Below are 22,195 nucleotides of genomic sequence, written 5' to 3'. Positions count from 1 at the left end.
TACGACATAACCGAATTCCGGTGCCGGCTCGGACAAAGTTCCTGAAACGGCGTGCACGTAGCGCCTAGCGAACAAATTGCATGCCGGAAACACAGAATCTTCTGAATGGCGATACTAAAAGTATCCCAGAGATTCGCGACGCAGCCACTGTGCTATCGCATGCGTCCTCTCTGCTTACGAAATATGTCAGGAATGAATAAGCAATGCGCGTCCAGAGAAAGTCCGATGTTTTCCGAGATCTGGCCACTTGTGCAATGTGCTCTCCGAATAAATACAACACATTTCACATTAAGTGCTTCTCGTACAGTGTAATTTGCGTGTCACTGCTATATCAATGATGCTGACATGTCAAATAAAATCTATGCTTCATATACGCAGCCATCGACGAACCGAATCCGCGTATTTACGAAGAAGTTGGAGGTTTAGAGTGAAATTACGTCGATATCAGTGTTTGTGCTCGTTTCTGACATTGAATACAATAAATCAATCAATTGCGGTATTTAGCTACGCAGTAGGTTTTAATTGACTTGAAAGAAGAAAAAACGACTCCTGAATGATTGTGACACACGGATGACAAAGCGAGCTACTTTTTGCGTGATGAAAATATAAGAAACCAGATGGGAGCATAGTGTACACAGTGTACACAGATGCAGAAAATAGTGAGACTAGCCCGTCCAGCAACTAAATATTTATTCCCAAAAGTGAGATGAGTAGAATGCGACAAGGGTGTCTGCATGCCAAGCTCCCGACACATCCAGTAGTTTTACTTGAATGCATTTACAAAGATCAGTTTTCCACGATAAATATACATGCTGCTAATCCAACTTGTGCCCTTGCGTTCAGATGGTTTGCGAACTTGTTAAAGTAATGATGTCTTCTCAATTAGTGACAAAGAAGCTAAAAACTATATATTATGTCGGCTTACGAAATAGGTACCCTTGTCTGCGAGCAGGCGCAGCGCTCTCAAGTACTACACCTTACCCTTTACTTTATAATCATGTACCACACTTCTAGTTTATACTGTAGGTTAACACATTATTCAGGGCAAAACGAAAGGCTGCCTTTTACGACGTATGTCTAGCCCCAAATCCCTCTCGCAAGAACAGGCGTCACAGCGAAGCGTGACTGAAGTCCAGCACTGCGTAGGGAGCTCTGATCTCATAGGAATCGGGCTACAAAGTGAGCAAAAAATACGTAGCAAAATACGTGGTCGACGGTGCGCTGTGAGAAAGTCTAAAACAGAAAAATAACGCTGGGACGAGTATCGAAGGAAAAGCAGAACAATTGTAGTGGGTGGTAGCGACGAGCGAAGTGTGGCAGCGTAGTTGATTCACGTTCTCCAACATCTCGAATACTTTTCTTGCCTCGTGCGCGACTGAGTCTAGAGCCTGAGAAACGGAAGACGCGTCTCTGCCTCTGAAACGTCAGCTGTGAAGCGAGGCGAGGTCGGAATTAATGAGGAACTCGCTCTGTTGCGCCGAGCATGGTCGGCGTTGCAATGGAAAGGAAAAAAAGAAACGTCCTCCTACTTTTTCGCCCGTTGCTCCCTTAGTCACTCGTCGCGCCCATGCGGGGCGTCTACACTCATTTATTTTATTTCTTTTTAAGGGAGGAGGGGACCAGCTTCAGATAAGAGGGTAATTCCCACGAGACTCCTTGTCTCGCAAGCTAGCGCAAGACGTGCCGTCTAAAGAACCTTCTTTCGTTAGGAACTTTGGAACAAGCTCTCGAGAGTGGTGATGCAATGGTAGAACGGTTTCTCGGGTGTCCTAGGCATTCTAGAGCGTTGATTGTTCCTTGTTTTCTGATTTTTCTTTCGGTTTTAGTGAGTGAGGCTGTCATTGTTAACGGCGTACTCCTACGGCCTGAATCGATAAGCCACCAAAGGGGGGCAGTGTTGGGGTCCTGAAACGTTTACGGGATACGTTACTCAGAAGTATAGCTGTCGTAAATAACCATATATACAGTGTGGAATGGTAGCGAGAGGTTGTTATCACTGAACGCACGCGATTTTCCTGGAAATTTCAGAGGCACGTCCTGAGAAACTTTTCCGAGAACGCCCCGGTGTTGCTGCTAGCACACACACACACACACATACACACACACACACACACACACACACACACACACACACACACACACACACACACACACACACACACACACACACACACACACACACACACACACACACACACACACACACAGTGTGTGTGTGTGTGTGTGTACTGCATGAGAAAGCCTTTTCCCCTATTTTTTTGCCAAATTACGTCTGTAAATGCGATATAAACGCATTCCCAGCGGTGGACCTTTCTTGGACCGGCCCGGCCTTATGTGTCGGTAGCTCCGCAGCACGGCGCGGCTGTCGTTTGGTGAAGATGACAGGTGTGCTTGAAATAACTAACATGAAATAACTAACGAATCTGACCACTCTGTCCTCCAGTCTGACTTAGACCATATTTATAACTGGTGCAGCGAATGATTTATGACTCACAATACTAATAAATGCAAGAGCATGACATTCTCCCGTCGTTCTAATCACTTTAAATTCCTTGCTTATGAAACCGATGGCGCATTATTAGAGCACGTAACCTCCTATAAGTATCTTGGTGTGCACATAACTGATGACCTCTCATGGCATACTCACGTTTATTATGTCAATAACAATGCTAACCGTGCACTACGATACCTACGCCACAACTTTCCTGAAGCACCGAGCCATATACAACTAATACTATATCAAACGCTAAATAGACCTAAACTCGAGTATGCGTCTGCTATCTGGGATCCAGGCTTACGTAACCTTGCAGATGCAATAGAGTCTGTTCAGAATTGCTCAGCTCGCTTTAACGTATCAAACTACTCCTGTACTGCCACTATTTCGCTGATGAAATCTAATCTTGGCCTTCCGAACTTGGTCTTAAGCAGGAAAATTTCCCGTCTTTGTCTCTTTCATAAATTTTTTCTTGAACCCAGTAACTCAAACGCGAACTTTTGTAACAGCCATCGTATTTTTCAGCCCGTATTGATCACCAGCATAAGGTCGCCATTCCTTTTTGCCATACTAACCTGTTTCGTGATTCATTTATACCAAAGACTAGCTCGGAATGAAACCACCTTCCCAGTGCCATCGCCAGCATTGAAGATGTACACTGTCGTCCTTCATGAAAGGGAACACGCGAGCGCGTGTTCTGCGGCTGCCTACAGCGCCATCAACCGACAGCTAAAGAAAGCACGTCCGCTTTTGTCGTCATCTATTGGCAAAAAAAAAATGTCACAGTTTCACCCTAAGGGCGAAGCAATGAATGCGATAGCAACACAGCAATGTCATACGAAGCAAGGTGAGCGGCTTTGGTAGCAATATGAATTGTAGTAAACATGAGCTGATTAAGTAAGCAGGTGTGCTGCGGCGTAAGTAGACCGACATGAAGAGAGACTCGATGACCACGAGAAGGCACGTGTGAAACGGTGGTGTTGATGAGAAGCGCTTCCCGTGGGCAGCGCGTGCGAAGGGACACACCTGTAGCGCTTCACTGCCGATCCGGGCTGCATTGCATGTGTAGCGTGCGTTGGAAAATGTGGCCCGACTATTACTAACTGAATGAACAAGCGTGGTGTGAGCGCGCACAAACAAACACGAATAGATCACACTGAATGACTGCAGACAACGACTGTCAAAACGCTGGCAGCAAGCATACGCCGCAGCGGGCGAAGGTACGTGCGGTCTATCGCTTCAACGGAAACTGAGCGGCGAATGCACGGCGCATAACGGTCAGAGCCGTGTGGAGATAAGAGACGGTGCGGACGAGCGACGAGCGCCCCCCCCCCCCCTCCCCCCGCTCCCTACGGCGCTGGCTTCCTGCTTCCTTGCTTGCGCGTGGGAGATGAGTGCGTTCGCTCTCCGTGATGGCGCGCGTTCCCGCACGCTTCCGCTCGGGCATACGGCGCGCGGCGAAGATTTTATCTATAGGGAACCTCACGGCGACGGCGACGGCGACGCCGACGGCAGAAATCCGGTTGAAGTGTCCATATAATTGCTATCGCAATAATAACGAGTCATGGCCGGCGGACAAGTGCTGCTAGATTACGCTCCCTCTTCGCTCGCGCAACGGGCGATGCTGGCAGCGCGTCGTCTGCTGCCATCAAATCGAGCGTGGCGCGCGAGCACGGTGGAAACGTAGAAGCACTGTCTCTCGGCTTACGCGATGAAAGTGCTTGTCCACCGCCCACGCCTCATCATTTTGTTTGCCAATAGATGACGCCAAAAGCGGACGTGTTTTCTTTAGCTGTCGGTTGATGCGCTGTAGGCAGCCGCAGCAGAGCGCAATCCACGCGCTCGCGTGTTCCCTTTCATAAAGGGCGACAGTGTACAGTCATTCGAGGCGGCCGGTGTTGACTACTTCACAGAATAACCTGCGCAGCTATTCGTTAATTCAATCACTTTTCTATTTTACATGTACAGGGTCGGCCACATCTAAAGTGAACACCTCATTTGTATTCAAGGCATCATAGAAGCTGATGTTCAGTACACAATTCGAAAAAAGATTATTGTGTTTATCGACACTATTATTACACATCGCATAACGAACATTTCACTCGTGAAGTAGAACAAACACTGTAGTTTTAGCGGCTTGAATACTAATGAGGTGTTCACCTTAGATGTGGTCGATCCTGTACCAGAGCACTGCATGGGCCGATTTTTTCAGCCCGGGCCCGTTTTTACGTTGGGCGGCCCGCCCGAGCCCGATCAAAACATTTATGGCGAGACCCGGGCCCGGCCCGGGCCCGGAAATAATCTACGTTACCCGCCCGGCCCGTCCCGCCACCCCTTTACTTTAGGCCCAAGCCCGGCCCGAGCCCGACTCGAAACCGGCCCGAACCCGGCCCGAGACCGAAAAATAATGTTTTTCAGAGTTGAGACACCTGAGAATAACTCAGTGCACGTTAAATGGACACCACCAGAAAGCCCGAGCCCGGCCCGGGCCCGCGTCAAAAAACCCGTGCCCGGCCTGGGCCCGGGTCAAAAAGCACACGCCGTGCCCGAGCGCAGCGCGAAACCGTGAAAAAACTGTTGGATTTCGGGTAAGCCCGAGCCCGTGCAGTGCTCTACCCTGTACAATATTGTTCCTAATGTTATATCATTCAAGGCCTTTGGTGTTGACCTGTTAGAATTACCTGCTCTGTTAATCATTGTTTTTTTTTCTTGTTTTTGTTTTGGTTTTTCCATACATAGCTTTGTTGTTGTTTACATTATTGCGCTTGCATAATCAGAAGGTACCCATCCCCTCTGTAATGCCACTTGGGCCCTGAGGGCGTTGAATAAATAAATAAATAAATTGAAATTAGATTTATTCGCCCGATTTCAATTGGTGGAAGTGCTGGGTACGACCTGCCAAGCTTCCATCTTGGAACTCCGCACCCGTAAGCTTCGTCCCGTTATGCCCGAAGACGCAACCTCGCCCCCGCTATCGACGGCCCCGCCGTCCACGCCCCCTCCACCCGTCATCTGCTCCAGGGTGCCTTACCTGAAATATCCGGTGGTCTTCAACGGCACCTACGACAGCGATGTGGAGGACAGCGCTGGCCAGTGTCCCATCAGCCGCATCCGGTAGCTGCTCCTCTCACGTACGCCAACGTCGTTGCACGGTTTCGACCGCACCCTGCTTTTACACCGCGTCAACCACTGCACGCGCAGACTCCGCCCCGCGCCTCTTGCGCTGGCCCCATGGCCGCAAACCCCTGGCGTACTCCTGACGAGAAACCAATTTGCTTTGCCTGTGGCCGCCCCAGACATATAGCTTGCCGCAGGCCGTTGGTCGTGTCGCCGCCGCCGGCCGTTGGCCGTCTCATATCGTTATAAACCAACGACTTGCTATGCCGACCAGTCACCGCTCCGCTACAATCCAGGATCAGCTCCAAGCGCTCCTGATCGTCATGCCTTCTTCGACCGATGCTCTCCGTCACCACGTCGGCGCTCTCTCTCCCCAATGCGTCGTTGTCCCATGCCTTCAGATGAGGAAAACTAAACGCCGAAGTTCATGAGGCAAGAACTACGTCGCCGTCACACCATCCAAGTCCTCACATTTCTCCATCGAACGTAATTGCTGTTTCTGTCGAGGGAGCCTCAAGTCTTGCCCTTGTGGACACTGGTGCCGCCGTTTGTGTTATAAATGAAAGACTCTGCCACTCCATCCGGAAACTGACGACGCCAGTTGCTGGCGTAGCCCTCCGCACCTCTGCAGCGCTGCATGTTCAGCCGTTAGCAGCTTGTACGGCCCGAGTTGTAATTGTAGACATGATGTACATTATTGAGTTCGTTGTGCTGCCATCCTGCTCTCACGACGTCATTATTGGATGGGATTTCCTCTCACGACACAAAGCCATCATCGACTGCGAGCGGGTAGAAGCAGAACTTTCTCCTTTAGGCGATCTTTATTTCGACGATTTTTTCGCATTATTTATTTGCTTTTTTTTGTGCGTATGTTAGGCAGTATCGGCTAGCAGCTCTGCGTTAACTTACGCGCGAGAGTAGGCTGCGCGAAGCACGCAGCTTTGCTAGCAGAAACATTTTAGCGTTAAGTAAATAAGGGTGTTTTTGCCCGGCAGAATATTGTGAAAGCCAACAGCAAGAGGCATTGACTTTCAAAGCAGATGCGCCGGCGGAAAATGGGCCCGTTGTAGTGACGGTGAATGCATCTGAGTTATGTGGCGTACAAAAAAAGAAAAGTAAAAAAGAAAAAAGAAACGTGATGCTGCAGATGACAGATCGGGCGAAGGAGAGAGCTAATGCATTGGAGCGCTGAAATAGGCGCGAAAATTTTGTTCCTGACTATATGTTCATTCACTAAGTGAGAAACAAGGAGTCAACTATATTGAAAACTGTCTAAAACCAAATTCCTACTGCAGATTTTCGCAAAAAGGCAAGTTGCGTGTGCCTGTGAGTGTGCGCAGTTTTGTTGACTGTAGTCATCAACAATCTGGCCAACTAAACAAAAAAAGTCGAAATCATTCGTTCTAAAAAGTATCGGTGCTGTTCCAATATTATACTGCGTCAGCAATACTTCGCCTGATGGCAAGCGCTCCGGGACCACACAAAGAAGGGCTATGGAGTATTTCATGGCTAGCTACAGGAATCGTACACTTAGGATACATTGTCGTGGCATTGCGCACAAACCTAGATCAATGATGTCTAGACAAAGCGTGCGCGGTAATAGCTTTGCTACTCCACACTGGGGCGCCCCTTCCCCAGCGTGGAGTACCAGGCTAGAGTGACATCACATAGTCCAACCTCTCCACCTTTCTTTGATTAATGTTTTCTCTTTTATTAACACAAAGAATGTCAAAGAACTGATTCAAAGGGCTAAACGAAACTGGCCAAACATTTATTACGATACCTGTTTGAGTAGTTAAGTTGTGTGTCCCCTGGTTCAACTCGGGTCGCCATAATTTAGAGTAACGCTACAGCTGTAGCGCTGATATCTATTGAGTACGCTCCTTGTAAAGCTGTTTAATGAAATGCCCATTTTTAGTACGCCGTGGTTTTCTATACCGTTTTTATTGGAATGATATGCATGCGAACGTCAGGTAACACCAAATGTTGATCACCTCGTGTGGTAATGCGAAGGATTCAAGACATTCCGGGAAAATAATGGCCTAAGAAGGTGACGTCGTTGGAGGACTGCTTCCAACAACTGGCTAACGTCTGCGCGCTAACCCTCCCCCTCTTCCTTCCATGCATGCGCCACATCAAGCCACCATCCTTCTCGGCTCACCATCGCAGGCTTTCCCTCGCACCCACAGCATACAGCGAGCAGCCGCGATCTTACACACTCTAAGAAGTATTCCGGGGAAAACGGGAGTAACTGCACAGTTAGTCCAAAAAAGGGCACTTTCGCCCCTCAAGGGAGTAACTGCAGGAGTGGGTGGCGTGTGCAAATTTTGGGGAGTAAGTGTACGATCCCTGGTCCGAAAGACAGCAACGGCGAGGACGAACTGCAGCAGTTACTCCCCATGCACTCTGCTGTTTTCGTCCGTCTCGTGGAGTGATGCGGCGAACGTGGTATTGTCTTTATATCATGAATAATTGGAAGTTCGTGTACTGTCTACTCAATAAGATGTAGAGCAACACTTTGCATTTTCATGAGAAAATTGCCTGAAATTTAAAAGGTTTGCAATCTGAAGAGCCGTGCACTTCGTGTGCGTGCACACCATAAGTGAACGATACACATTAAGCGCGCAAGTCGTAAATGAATTGCCAGATTTTCTTGGCCAACAGTACCTAAGGAGTTCCTTTCGTTCCATGGAGATTATAAACTTAACTGAAGCGATGTGTAGCTCAAAAGGGGCACGCTAAGCGATAGAGAAGTTGTCCTTCTCTGTCGTCTTGCGTGCCCCGTTTGCACTCGCTACACGAAGATCACGTAATCTCTCAGTTTAAATCACCGTAAGAATAATCGGGCAGCTTTCTTTATGTAGTCGCTTACATTTGTCCGTATGCGCAACGTTAAACTCTCCCGGCGTAGCATACACCAAATACCGAGTCTCTTCTGTGTTGCCGCACCTGCGTTAAGATGGTTAACCTAGTCTCGGTAACCTAACCTGTCAACTGAGCCGCTATGGGAAGTGGTTAGGGTACACGACTTGTGAGCGAGAGGACGTGAGTTCGAATCCTGCTTGCCGGCGCTTTTTTTTCCAGCCCAGTTATTTCTTTATCAGCGTATAAATGGCTAATTTAATTAATTCCATCTTCGAGGAGCATCGGAAAGAATAACCGTTACTCCCTTGAGGAGCATTGGAAAAGAGCAACTGTTAGTCCTCCGCATGGGGAGTAACAGTTCATCCCCTCTCACTGACCCCCTAAAGGAAGGAATGGTTGTGGCAAATCAGTTCCTCCCCTAAAGGAGTAACTTCAATACCCCCTTTCGTTCTTTTCTTCTTAGAGTGCAGTACTTGGACTTTATACGGAATCCCACGGCGACGATGACGGCGGTGGCGGAAATTCAACTGGAGTGTCCATATAATTGCTATAGTATTAAAGCAAAAGAGAAGTGTTGCCTGTGCAGTAGTCCAATCGAGACATGCTTTCACATTTCGTCCTAGTTCGCTGAATTCGTCTGTTTACTCCGTTAAAAATCCTTCTACTGCAGTCTCCGGGGATACCCTAGTAGAACATGACAATTGGACAGGGTGGGTGGAAGGGGTAGAGAGGGATATCTGAGGCCCGAACGCCTGTCAGACTTTTTATAATGAATGGCTTGCCTGCTTGGAACCTCAACAGCCACTTTCATGCTGGCGTTTGTCAAAAGGAGGGCAAGTATGGTGTGGTTTGAGGTAAAGTACTGAGATGTTGCACCATATGCTGTAAAAAATGATCCGCTCTATATGTGTATAACCTGCCAGAGGATGTTGGCGACAGAGGCCTCACTGATTACTCGCTAGACAAAGGCTTCCGAGAATCTGATCTTTGCTCGGAAAGTAAGATTTAGGAAATATCTGCTTGCCTGCGAATAGACTGAATCGACTTGCTAAATACAGATTGCTCCGTTTGCATGTTAACGTCTTGAATTTTTAATTTGTAATGAATCGAGTTGACGGTGTTTTATGAGTAGTTGATGGCTTTCTGAAAAATGAGGGTAGTTTCGTTTCTCTTCGACACTACTGAAAATGCATTTATGTAGGTGGACCCCGGCGACTGAACACACCTCGAAAACCACTGAAAGGCTTCTTCGGCGATTTCGGCGTTGCAGTAGTTGCTTATTAAAGTATCCCTCAAAGAAATTAAAGGGATCAGAAAAGGTATAGAGAGCTGGTAAACTTGTGTCATAGTTTCTTATCTCTGTTAGTAAAAAGAAGAAATCAAAGCAGTCCTTTTTCTCTGCTAGTGACGCATATTAAGGTAAGTAGTTCACGATCTTACCCTCAGTACTATCAGTGCAAGTAGAAATATTCTTCCCAGGCCGCAGTTCATTGACTTTGTTAGATAATATTGAGGCCTCATGGCACACCGTGTCTCTGAGAATAAGTACTCCAGCAGAAATATCGAAATTCTGGCCTGTAATGGAACACGAGATTCAACTACCTATATGATTTCCGCCAACCAAAAGCTTTTTTTCCGATGTCCGAGTCTTCTTCTGTCCGTTATGCCAGGTGTTTCTTTTTCTGCAGAACATAAAAAACTGCCATATCTAGACCCCGGTCTCTATTGCTGACAGCTACGTGGTTAGGCGGCCATTAGCAGCAAGAGAAACGTCAGAGTTTTTTTTATTCTGTAAAACATGCTAATTGAGTGCTTAAATGCCGGATTTACGGCACATGGAATGTTCAAATGGAAGCAGAGGAGTAGTACAGTAAGTAGTACCACTTTTAAGATATGCGACCTTGAAACGTGGCGTGCAGTACAATGGCGTAACAGTCAACAGTTTCCTAAATATGTGTCTCCAACAAATTAGGGCGATATGAACTTAAACGTCGAGGCAATTTTCAGCAGATGTTGAAAACAAATATCTCGAAAATTATGCTAGTTTTTGAATTTATGCCAGTTATACATCTCTTCACTAGTATACTTAGGCTCTCTTTCAAAAAACATTTGTCCAAAGTGAGCAAGTAAAAAGGCAATTAGTAAATTTTTGGTAATTAGCTAAATTCTCATCATATGTTTTTTGTGGTTGCTGGTAATTTCCGCTAACCGCGGAGTGTTCCTGTGAAAGCGGCCAACGCCGTATCAAATTTCGTCTTTGTTCTACTCTGCATAATGAGACACGTGGTATAAGCTCGTGATCAACTTGCAAAGTCGGCCACAGAAACGGAGAACGAGACGTAGCTTTTGTAGGAGGGTGTGGGACGTACTGCCAAAACAACGGCGACGGCATTAATAACAATAACCCATACAGGAATGTTATACCATATTTACCGGTCCTTGTGTCCCTGGAAGTTATGTCTTGAGATTTTGGAATGTTTAGAAATGTAGAAACACAGGCCTTCTACAGCTTTTCCTTTGAGATTAAAAGTTTTCTGTTGATCAACTTCATCAGCTCTTTGGTTTGAGATCGTCAGTGTTAAATAAGAACCTTCATTGTTATCTAACAATAGCCCAGATAAGCGTGTTTGCTTTTGTTGTGCAGATTTTCACTTAACGGAGCTTCATCCTCGCTTCCTTAATATAAGTTTGCGATCGTTAAATTAAGGCACTTGCTTGTTTCTTTTTTTTTTACCTGAGGGCGATGGCTGGTCAAATGTGATCATAAAAATAGATACGTGCCGTTTGGTAGGAACTGCTCAGACGATTATCTTGGGCGCCCTGAGGAGGAGCGACGAGCTGTAACAGCTTTTCGTGAAACGCGCAGTCGTTTTTAGGAGGATGAGACATTCCACACCTTTTTTTTTCAAATGTAGGTGAAGGTCACGCTGTTTTAGAATATGGGCCTACGATGACTGCACAGACGCAGCCTAAGATTGAGCAGCCGAATTCACACTGCTGCTCGTTGGCAAGTGCTATTCTTCCATTGGCCTCGAGCTTTCTCTAATTCTAATGTTAGAACGTTTTGTGAATACAGACACAGAATCGGTCGGGACGTATAAGCAAAGGGGAGTGAAACCTGATTACTTAAAATGAAAACTTATTTCAAAGAGTGTGTCACGAGATTGGCTTATTGCTGATGAAAGGGAACACGAACTCTTAAAATTTCTTTGCTGCTAAAGAAGCAATAACTGGTACTTACTTTTCAAAGCTGATAAATCTGCTCAGAAAAATGTACAGGTCGATTATTATATTACAACATTCAGCTTAGCGCAAATATCGCATTTCTTTTAAGTAAGGTGGAACGGTGTAACAAGGCGTGAGACTCTACTAGTTGGTATTCCATATTTGTATCAGCAGCGCAAAAACGGACACAGAACACAAAAACAAGCGACGAGACAGCGCTAGTCCTCGTGGCCTGTTCTTGTGTTGCCTGCCTGTTCTTGTACTGGTTATATCAATACGTGCAACCATTACAGAACTGTCTCAAATACAGGATTCAGTTGCCACATTTACGTTGATGTTTATTGTACAGTTAAACAGCATGGTTATGGGCTTGGCGCCACGTAAGTGACGAAACTAGGTTGATAACCACAGTTAATTTTCTGTATCAGTAGGTGGAACATGATAGTGGTACCGACATACTTTCATCAAAAAGAACGTGCTTTAGATAGCACCCTTTGAGAAGCAGTGAATAAATCAGGTCAATGATCCGCTAGGAGGTAGGCAAGTTCACTTGTAAAAGCGCTCAAACCTCTCGACACAGACTTCACTTTTAAGTCTTACTTGCCTCCACATGTTGCAAACTTTTATGCTATACAATATGTCTCTGATTTCTGCGAAACAGTTTGTGAGCTATCCAGTTTCAACAGTTCCGATAGCATCGGTTGTGAAATGCAGTGATGAAAACTAGCCGTAGTTGTAATCAGATTTTTACGGTCTAGAGGGTGATTGTCAATGCAGCAATAGTGTAGGTACTAAGACGGGTGCTGTATAAGAATGAAATTGCAAAACAATATAGGCGGGAACATTTGCGAGAAACAGAGAAAGCTAAGACTGTCAGCCCTTTGGGTGCAAAGGAAAACTCTATTGAATGTTCCATGTTTTTCCAGGGAAGAACTGCTTTGGAGAGCAGTTCGGGGCAAAGCAGACTGCATGCTCACAAGTCGAATTAAATAAAAACAAGCAAAACACAAATACGCATAGAATGCTATGTAGTGGAATCCAAGTTTAGTAGCGTGTCGAAACACTTTGAGCCTCCTGTAACAGCGAAGACACATTGGCGAGTGAGAAGGTGCAAGAAAGCTTGCTCCGCAAGCAAGGCGCCGGACCACACACGCGGATAGGGAAAAAAAAAGCAGTGGATGGCATGCACTATAAAACTATAGATACAGCATGTGCCTTACGCAAGCTTGTAGCGGATGCCTGCTTTCCCCATTGGCCCCTTGGGTACCGTAAGCCGACTCGGTAAACACTCAAACCATAAACGTGGTCTGAAATCGCTTTCTGGAATGAATAAAAACGTAAAGTTGAATGTGTGTATGTCGAGATGGCGGATTGGAAGACTGTATTTTTTTTTGTATTTGTATTGCAACCGTGATGTTCCTTTTTACGACCAAAGCTTTTCCTCGTGAAGAGAAATTGGTGTAGAGAGAGAACTCGGTGTCAGGATCACAAACTTTTTTTCATTTTTAGTCATGCCCCCACTAGCTTTCTGCCACTATGGTGTTTGTTTACGTGGTTCGCAGGCCATAGTATACTGTTGTCAAGAAATGCCTTTGGGTTGATGGCGAGAAAACCTAAATAAGAAGCACTTAGTCAAACACTTGAAATTCTCGCTCGTCGTTTTGTAATTTAGTAATTTTTGCACGAACTATAGCACAAGCCAATCAAATATCTGACCTTTGCGGCGACACCTCAATGTCACATTACCGATAAGGGAAGTCAGCAGCTATGGGCATGAAATATTCGCATATGACGTGCCCTACAAGAGGCATCAAATACTTTCACTGTCGGTGTGTCAAGACCGCTTCCATTTATTTATGTTTGCTTTATTTACTCCCCGTCGTCGGCATCTTGCGCGCGTTCTGTCCAACAGTAACAACGGTAAGCCTCGCGCGGGCGGGCCAAGGGGTTGATCGAAGAATTCTATGCCGGGCGTCCTTGTCCTGTGCTTGGAAGTGGACGCTGTCTGATTTACTCATAAGAAGATATCGTGCTGCATGCTCTTACTGAAATAAAGATTTTGAGCTCAGAAAAAAAATCAAGAAGTTACTGGGCAACATTGAACATAAAAGCGAAATTTAGCTCCGTAATGTTTCTTGGCGCTTATATAAATCTACATTTAGTAGTCATGTAAATAGCTCAGGTCACAGCAAGTCAAAGCATAGGCAGCAAGAAAAACCATCGTTTACCGTCGACAACGCAGATGAAGCAGGTTATGGTGCAACGTACATCACCCTGACATAACCACCCAAACTATAGCCGACACCAAGCCTAAACAGGGCAGCCTTGTCTCGAGCGAATTATGAGCGGCATATGCTGGCAGAACGTAGGTGCGTGCATTTTAAACTAGACGAATTGTCTATTTTCGTTGTGTAGATGTGACCGTGCGAAACGCGATACTCTAAGGTCAAATAGGAAAACTCAAACGGATCAGCATTGAATCATAAGGGTGCGCAGGGCTTTTCCATTAGCTGAGGGGGGGGGGAGGGTGGAATACGTTGTCACGCCCCCTCCTTTCCCGCCGCATTCACTTTAAATCTTCTCAGCAATAGAAAACAATCTCCGCATCGGGCTTTTGAAATCAGTGGCGTTACAGCTCAGGGTCCTAATATGGATAACGTCACCAAAGTTCCTAACGCTTCCACATCATGTGCTCATCTATTTAAAACAATGGGCTGCCCTCCCTCGAACAATGCTGAAGAACCGGATCACACCAGAAGTACGCGAGCAACGCCCGTCCGAACAAAAATGCAAAAGCAATAATCGAAGGCTCTCATGGGGACATGGAACTGTGCACTTGATCGGCGGGAAAAAGATTACACCAATTGACATTATTTTCGCAGCAAGACAAAAATGGAAAGATGAACATTTTGGCGATGCACTTCCTCTTACATGTGGACGTCGTGGTCCGAAGTTCATCCAGCCCCCACACGTTTACATGCGGCATGTCGCAGACACAGACCTTTTGCTATAGGTCAGTGCAACACTTCTTCAAATAATAGTCATGAATATACAGCACTGAGAGAACCCTTACCGTATTTGACCAAATTTTGCAGCTTCAAAACAAATTCCCACTTCGAAGGTTGAAAGAGGTCGTCGACATTTTTTTATTGCGATAGCAATTATATGGACACTCAAAAGCAGATTTCTGCCGTCGGCATCGCCGTCGCCGTAGCCGTCGCCGTCGCCGTCGCCGTGAGGTTCCGTATGACGTCAATGAAGATTAAATCGTCGCCGCGCGCCGAACGCTGTATGTGCGAGTGAAAGGGCGCGAGGGGCGCGCGCTTTCACGGGGAGTGAACGATTTGGCGCTGAGCCGTGCTCCCTCAAGGGCTGCAGAAGATAGCGCCAACCTTTCCCTTTCCCTCAAGAACCACTTATCATCATCATCACGGCGGAGAACAAACGCGCGTTCTGCGCCGTGCTCGCTTAAGGGCTGCAGAAGTAGGCGTCTCTTTCCTCCTTTACAATCACCATATATGTAGAGCAAACGCGCCTTCTTCCGATACGCGAGAGAGAGGCCGTGGGGGAGGGGGGGGAGGGTAGGGAGGCGACGTTTAGCTGCGGCACCAAGTGCCTATTTATATCAGAGGCTCCGGCAACAGTCACCAACGCTGCACGGATTTTGAGCGAACGCGGGCAAAACGCCGACGGCGTCGACAACAGTTCTGCGTGTTGCCGGTGCTGCTGCATGTCCAAGTTTATACAGCTGATAAAGCTAATATCATTACTCCGTTTAGCTCTCTACCAATTTGCTATCGCAATTGATGTTTCGCCTTTCAGGTGAAACTGCGACAACTTTTTTATTACATTGCTTATAAAGAAACAATAAAATAGTTCTTGCGCTTACTCTCACATGAACTAAGCAAGTATAAAAATAAATTATGCGGTTTTACGTGCAAGAACCGAGGTATGATTACAAGGGAGGCCGTGTAGTAGAGAAATCTGGATTAATTTTCAGCACGTGGGGTTCGTTACCATGCCCGTTTTGCAAGGTACACGAGCGCATGTAAATGCGGCCTCCCGTAGCGGTGACCCAACCCGCAACCTCGTACTCAGCAGCGCAGCGCCAAACCGGCGGGTTACTAAGCAAAGCTCTTTCGGTGACGCAACCCCTGCCACCGGCACGGGAATCAAGGCTTTTTAAGCGGATCAGGTTGTGCACGTTCCCTGTTTGCCATGCACGTTTCCGAGCCACTTCGCAAATTGAACGCGACGGCCTTGTTTTCCCCATCTCGTGTGCATAGGCACTGCATGAAGCAATTTTCAGGGTTGTCTCGCCGCGGCATGTCGCCATTCGTTGTGCTTTTATTTGTTCGCAGTGATGATTTGCAAAGCTAATATATATGATGGATATTGGATTTTATAAGGCATCCCAAGCCATGTTCATTGACCTAAGCACAACTTTGTGCTTGCGTTACATTTCTCTGCAGTAGCTGTGTACTCGTGGCTACAGCATTTTTTTTTTTCGGGGGGGGGGGGGGGGGGCACGTAATGAAGTACGCGTATCTTCGAGTGTCGCACGCGTTTTCATAACGAGGGTGTCCGCACACGGGACAAGACTAATGCATTACAGAAAAAAATTACGCAAGGACCATTTTTGTCACGTTCAGGTAGCCGGCATGGCGATATATTTATAGACCTTTTGCCCAAGGCTAACGGCGAGCACAGGGGTGTCTTTCGTCAGACCGAAATTCTTTATGATGGAGTGATCGCGAGTCAAGCATAATTTACATTAGCGTAACAAAACATCCTTGTAGTTTTGTTTCAGTTAGCACCAGCTCTTCCGCTTTTATAGGGACACTTGAGAGGAAAATAACTTTAGCTGTAACATTTGATTACATTTAGACAATGCTATAGCGCAAGAATCACGGTCCCCGTGAAAATATGGTTAAAAAGTCAGAAAGGCGCATAAACGAAAGACGGGTGGCGACATCTCGATAATGTTGCCGCACCAGTTTGTCCGGACGGCAAAGATTTCGACGGCGTTCGCACGAGTATGTAGTAACCGTATTTACACTATTATACTGCGAGTACTATTCAGTAAATAATTTTGGCCCTCTTTCTTTTTGCCCCTCGTCTATATATGGCTGGCCATAAAAGTCCCGACCTCACGTTATAATCGAAGTACACATTTTTTCTTAAGTGCGCGAACTCTCCCACTCGCGTTACTTTCGTAGCCGCGTTATATTCTGTATATAGGGCAACTTTTATAGATAAATGCGGAACACATTGTCCTCTAAATGGGCCAAGGACTGAACTTCGCAAATATTAAGAATTTTTACAGAACGAGAAAGAAAAATATACATTGATGCCCGTAATGTCGCACTGCAGTCCGAGCACTAGGGTTTCTGAGCGAAATTAAAAAAAAAGGAAGGTACACCTTAATGTGTAATTTTAATACCAAACCTCCTGAAGTTTAATGAAGAAAATGGGTTTTGAAGTAATATTTCATTATTCTAAACTGGGTTCGTGTTACTCTTTAGTGACAAAAAATGTTCCGAAAGCCAGGGGAACTCATAGTTAACGTTTTTTTATCATTGGCTTTACTCAAGAAAAGTATTGTTGAGAAAAGCCAGTGATAAAAAAATGTTAATGCATTATTCTTTAGTGTTGCCTTAGTAATTCTTAAGTTACTTTCGTTGAATTCAAATGATCGCTTCTTTGTTACGAACAGTAGCTCTATGCTTCAAGCCTTGTTGATAGAGGCCTGTAGAGGCGAATAAAGCGCAGTCGTGCCGCAGTGGCATATAATCAAGCGTCCTCCACTGCTTGCGCTGCTGAGCTCTCGAGTTCCATCACATGTTTTCCCGAGCGCGAAAAAAAGCTGGCGAATACACGCAAAATGGCCGCGCGACTGGTCGTCTGAGGCCCTTCGCGTGTATTCGCGGGCTTCTTTCACACTCGGAAAAACACCTTTATGTAGCACGTATTGAGCAACAGAAAGCTTTATCGGGAGTTTTTCATGTTGCTCTACAATTTCCTCAACAACATACTTTATCTAGTTCTAATAATTGAGAAGTTGATTAAATCAAAGAAACTATGTAATTAGACGGAATGCAAGAAATTATCTGAGTTAGGCCCCTGGTTAGCCAACAACTAGCCAGCGGCCTCTCTGGGGTTCCAATGGCTGGCCCCTCAGGACCTTAATAAAGTTCTTTGTCTGTCTGTCTGTCTGTCTGTCTGTCTGTCTGTCTGTCTGTCTGTCTGTCTGTCTGTCTGTCTGTCTGTCTGTCTGTCTGTCTGTCTGTCTGTCTGTCTGTCTGTCTGTCTGTCTGTCTGTCTGTCTGTCTGTCTGTCTGTCTGTCTGTCTGTCTGTCTGTCTGTCTGTCTGTCTGTCTGTCTGTCTGTCTGTCTGTCTGTCTGTCTGTCTGTCTGTCTGTCTGTCTGTCTGTCTGTCTGTCTGTCTGTCTGTCTGTCTGTCTGTCTGTCTGTCTGTCTGTCTGTCTGTCTGTCTGTCTGTCTGTCTGTCTGTCTGTCTGTCTGTCTGTCTGTCTGTCTGTCTGTCTGTCTGTCTGTCTGTCTGTCTGTCTGTCTGTCTGTCTGTCTGTCTGTCTGTCTGTCTGTCTGTCTGTCTGTCTGTCTGTCTGTCTGTCTGTCTGTCTGTCTGTCTGTCTGTCTGTCTGTCTGTCTGTCTGTCTGTCTGTCTGTCTGTCTGTCTGTCTGTCTGTCTGTCTGTCTGTCTGTCTGTCTGTCTGTCTGTCTGTCTGTCTGTCTGTCTGTCTGTCTGTCTGTCTGTCTGTCTGTCTGTCTGTCTGTCTGTCTGTCTGTCTGTCTGCCTGTCTGCCTGTCTGCCTGTCTGCCTGTCTGTCTGTCTGTCTGTCTGTCTGTCTGTCTGTCTGTCTGTCTGTCTGTCTGTCTGTCTGTCTGTCTCCAAGCGACGGCAAACAACATTACCTGCTCTTTCAATAAAAGTTGTCTTCTTGATTCTGTCCAGCTACGTGGCATTTGCATAATTTTTATGTTTGACCTATGTTATGTGGCGCACCATGTATATACGTGTGTGTGTGTGTGTGTGTGTGTGTGTGTGTGTGTGTGTGTGTGTGTGTGTGTGTGTGTGTGTGTGTGTGTGTGTGTGTGTGTGTGTGTGTGGTGTGTGTGTGTGTGTGTGTGTGCGTGTGTGCTCGTGCAATTTGGTTGTTTGCAGGGAGGTTGTGCGATGGGGGGCACAAGGGCGCTGATTCAGTTTTCTTTGACAGGTTGTGCCAAAGTTAGAGACGACTGTTTCTCGCTCGCTCTTTGTGCACGCAGCTGCTGCCATGTTGCAGCCACGAAACCACCACTGCGACGTCCGCGGCTGCTTGACAGCCAGGGCCAGGCGGAGCAACTCTAATGACCACCGCGCCGAGAGGTTGTTCCATTACATTTCCGCACTGGAGAACGAGGTGCAATGCCGGCAGCTCTCCGGTTGCAATTACAGTCAGAGCCAGCCTCCTTAAGTCCTAAGTCCTCGCGAGATGTAAGCGCGTCAGAGTCGAGATGGCGGTATGAAATTTGAGTGAGGAGGCGAAAGGAGAGGAGCCACGCTGAAACGTATTTAGTTCTCACACCCGGAAAAGAGGAGATGCAGCCGCGTGCGTGAAAGTTGACGCCAGACAAAAGTTTGGCGCTTTGCAAGTCTGGGTACTTTACCTCGACGTAGAAATTAGGGGACACGGCAGAGATCGCTCCATTTTCTAATATGCAGCGCGAAGACACGCATGCTAAGTAGTTGCGGTCTCCTGTCATGGCGCGCAATACCTCGAGTAGCGCACTGCACTGGCACGTCACTCGAAATATATTGTCCCAGTGAATAAGGCGTAGGCAGAAATGCGCAAGTCGGCTTAAGTTTTATTCAAAGTTCTGGCAACGTACCTAACACTAGCGCCTCGTTAGTCAGAAATACCCTTAGTGTGCCAGTAGAGAAAGTGGTTATGTCTCTGAAGGAATTGAACTTTTCTAGTGTAGCGTAGTTGTTGATCGGCACTAGTCTCTTATTACTGGTTGTCTGTGTGAAACAGAAATCTTATATTTTGAGGATGCGTGTGGTTTGTTCCATTTTTACTCTGCAATCGGATAATGAAATTCGTAATAAGATAATGAAGTTACGCTTAAAATTGCTTCTTGTTTTGATTTAATGTCTGCAGTGTATGAGCTTTGTGGTATACACCAGGTATACATGTATATCGCTAAGTGGACGATCATTCGGCGCAGTGAGTGGTCAGCGTTGCGGAAACATTTGTCGCTCGAAACTTTATTATGCGTTGAGGTCAACATGGATTATTACGTATTTTGTAAAATAAGTCCTTTCAAATACAGCTTTAATCAGAGCAGGCTGAGGTGCACATTTACTTTCTTGAGTAAATATTCAACCGCAATATATGAGAGGAATATCTAACATTTGATATTTCGACAATACAGCCAATTAGTGGGTGCCTTATTTGTGGCCAATTTCACACGAAGACTTTAAAAAAATGTCTGACAGTTGTACCAGAATATTACAGAGCTATTTCAAAGTTAGAAACAGATTCCAAGCGTATATGCACGGCACAGAAGTTGCAGCGAAAGTAATCAGTTGTCTTGCAAACAGAATTGCGAACGTTTCTTTCTTTCCTTCCTTCTTTGTTTCTTTTTTTCTTTTATTTTGGGGAGGGGAGTGTGCGCTTTCAGTAGTGATCTTAGTGGGTCCAGATGCGCATACGACCTTAATATCATGCGGCCACACGCCGACCCTTTGTGTACCCGTCAGCACCTTCATTCCATCGAACGAGTCGGTCAGTGTAGTAAACGTCTTGCTTCTAGGGTCTTCAGTATTGTTTTCAACTTTTTCCGTCAGTTTCTCTATGGCATATAAGACGGTCTGCAGTTCAAATACCTTAACGGTCGGTTCTGGCTGGCGTTGGTGTATCCGTACTTATTACTGCTCACCATTAACGACTATAACAGTGCCACTCGGCAGGTAGTAGGATACCAGAACTGGTCTGTCAAGATGCCATTTTATTTCAAGCCAGCCCTTTCTGCAAGTGTGCTACTACCATCACCGTGATACCGTTTCGTCTGCTGGTGGGTGAGAGGTTTCGTGACCGGCACGTGCACGTCGTCCCAAAGAGAGACAGCAGGAAGCTATTCTACCTTGCTCGACAAATTTTCTCCGTGTAACACTATTAGAAGAGCTGCTGTCCAGAACGTGTCCAGCGGCGACGGCAGGCATGCCCCTCTTTGAGTTCTAAGATGATGTCTTTGAGTGGAGGAAGTCCCTAGTTCCGATGTAGGTCTTCTATTCATGCAAGGCGGGGAAGACCCGTGATCACTCGAAGACACTCCCGATGCACCCTTTCGAGCTTGTTGTATTGTACTTCGGTGAGGTCAAAGCACACCGCACCTTAACGAGCCCTCGACGTAAACACTGCTGACGTCAAAGTGCGAGCCCTATTGGTGCCAGCTCCTCCACGCTTCTGCGTCATGCGCTTCGCGAGGTCCAGGAGTTTCTTCCACGTAGGTTCCGATAGCCAAGTAGCCGCCCCTCCGTCCTCGGTCATTAGAATTCCGAGTATCTTCACATGGCGTTCCGGAACTCTTTCAGGTTTCTCACCCGCTAGGGACAGCTTGCCTTTTTTCCTTTGCTTGCGCCGTGCCACCGGGGAGGCGGCTACGTGTCTGTTTCTGCCAGATACTCTGTAAATGTGTCAAGCGCATTCTGCATTGCAATGGGTTGATGTCAACGAAATAGGCAGTAAATGAGAGGATAGAAGATAGAGAAAAATTAGAGGATATAGGCTAAATAAAAACATCATGTTGCCGTTGCCAGGAGGCGAGCTTCGCTGCCAACGTACACTCTCCCCTTTTGCGCGAACTCAGCCTGGCTGGAGCACTAGCGTGCTTGTCTCATTTGAACGCGTGTTCCAATAGGGTCAGGACGTCTACTAGCCTTCCGCCCCAGCATTACCGAGGGTTTGCGTCACGTATACGTTACGACCACCGCCTTCTTTTCTGTACCACTATCCGAAGAAAGTCTTTGATGCTGACTTTTGGACTGGGTATGTGCCACTCGGTCTGCGCCGGTCTTCAATGAACCTCTTGGGTGTAAACTCGGGTCACTGGGTATTTGCAGTAGGGGTGTGGCGCTCTTTAGTGGGGGTTAATTGACGTCCCTCTTTAATGGATGTTTGTGCATATGACCTTGACTTTATGGCTGGAAATGGGGCTCCATCCAGAAAATGGATGTACGGACGTTTGCTTGAAATTTCGCCTGTTTTCGTGCCACGCAACTGTTTCATACTGTGCAGTCAATATTGCCACCATGTGGTTTACACGCCACGCTTGCCTGTTTGCAATGCCTAAACCTAGTGAGGGTTCCTTTGATAGTACTAAAAGTTGTATCAAACAAACTGCTGTAAGCTTTAAAAAATAAACTGACAATATTGGTACCTATGTTCTATTGTGCAGCCAGAGCAAGTGCATAGTTCGGTGAAGGCT

The sequence above is a fragment of the Dermacentor silvarum genome, chromosome 6 (assembly GCF_013339745.2).
Source record: "Dermacentor silvarum isolate Dsil-2018 chromosome 6, BIME_Dsil_1.4, whole genome shotgun sequence".
In the NCBI taxonomy this organism is placed as follows: Eukaryota; Metazoa; Arthropoda; class Arachnida; order Ixodida; family Ixodidae; genus Dermacentor; species Dermacentor silvarum.
Note: the sequence above shows the minus strand (reverse complement) of the source record.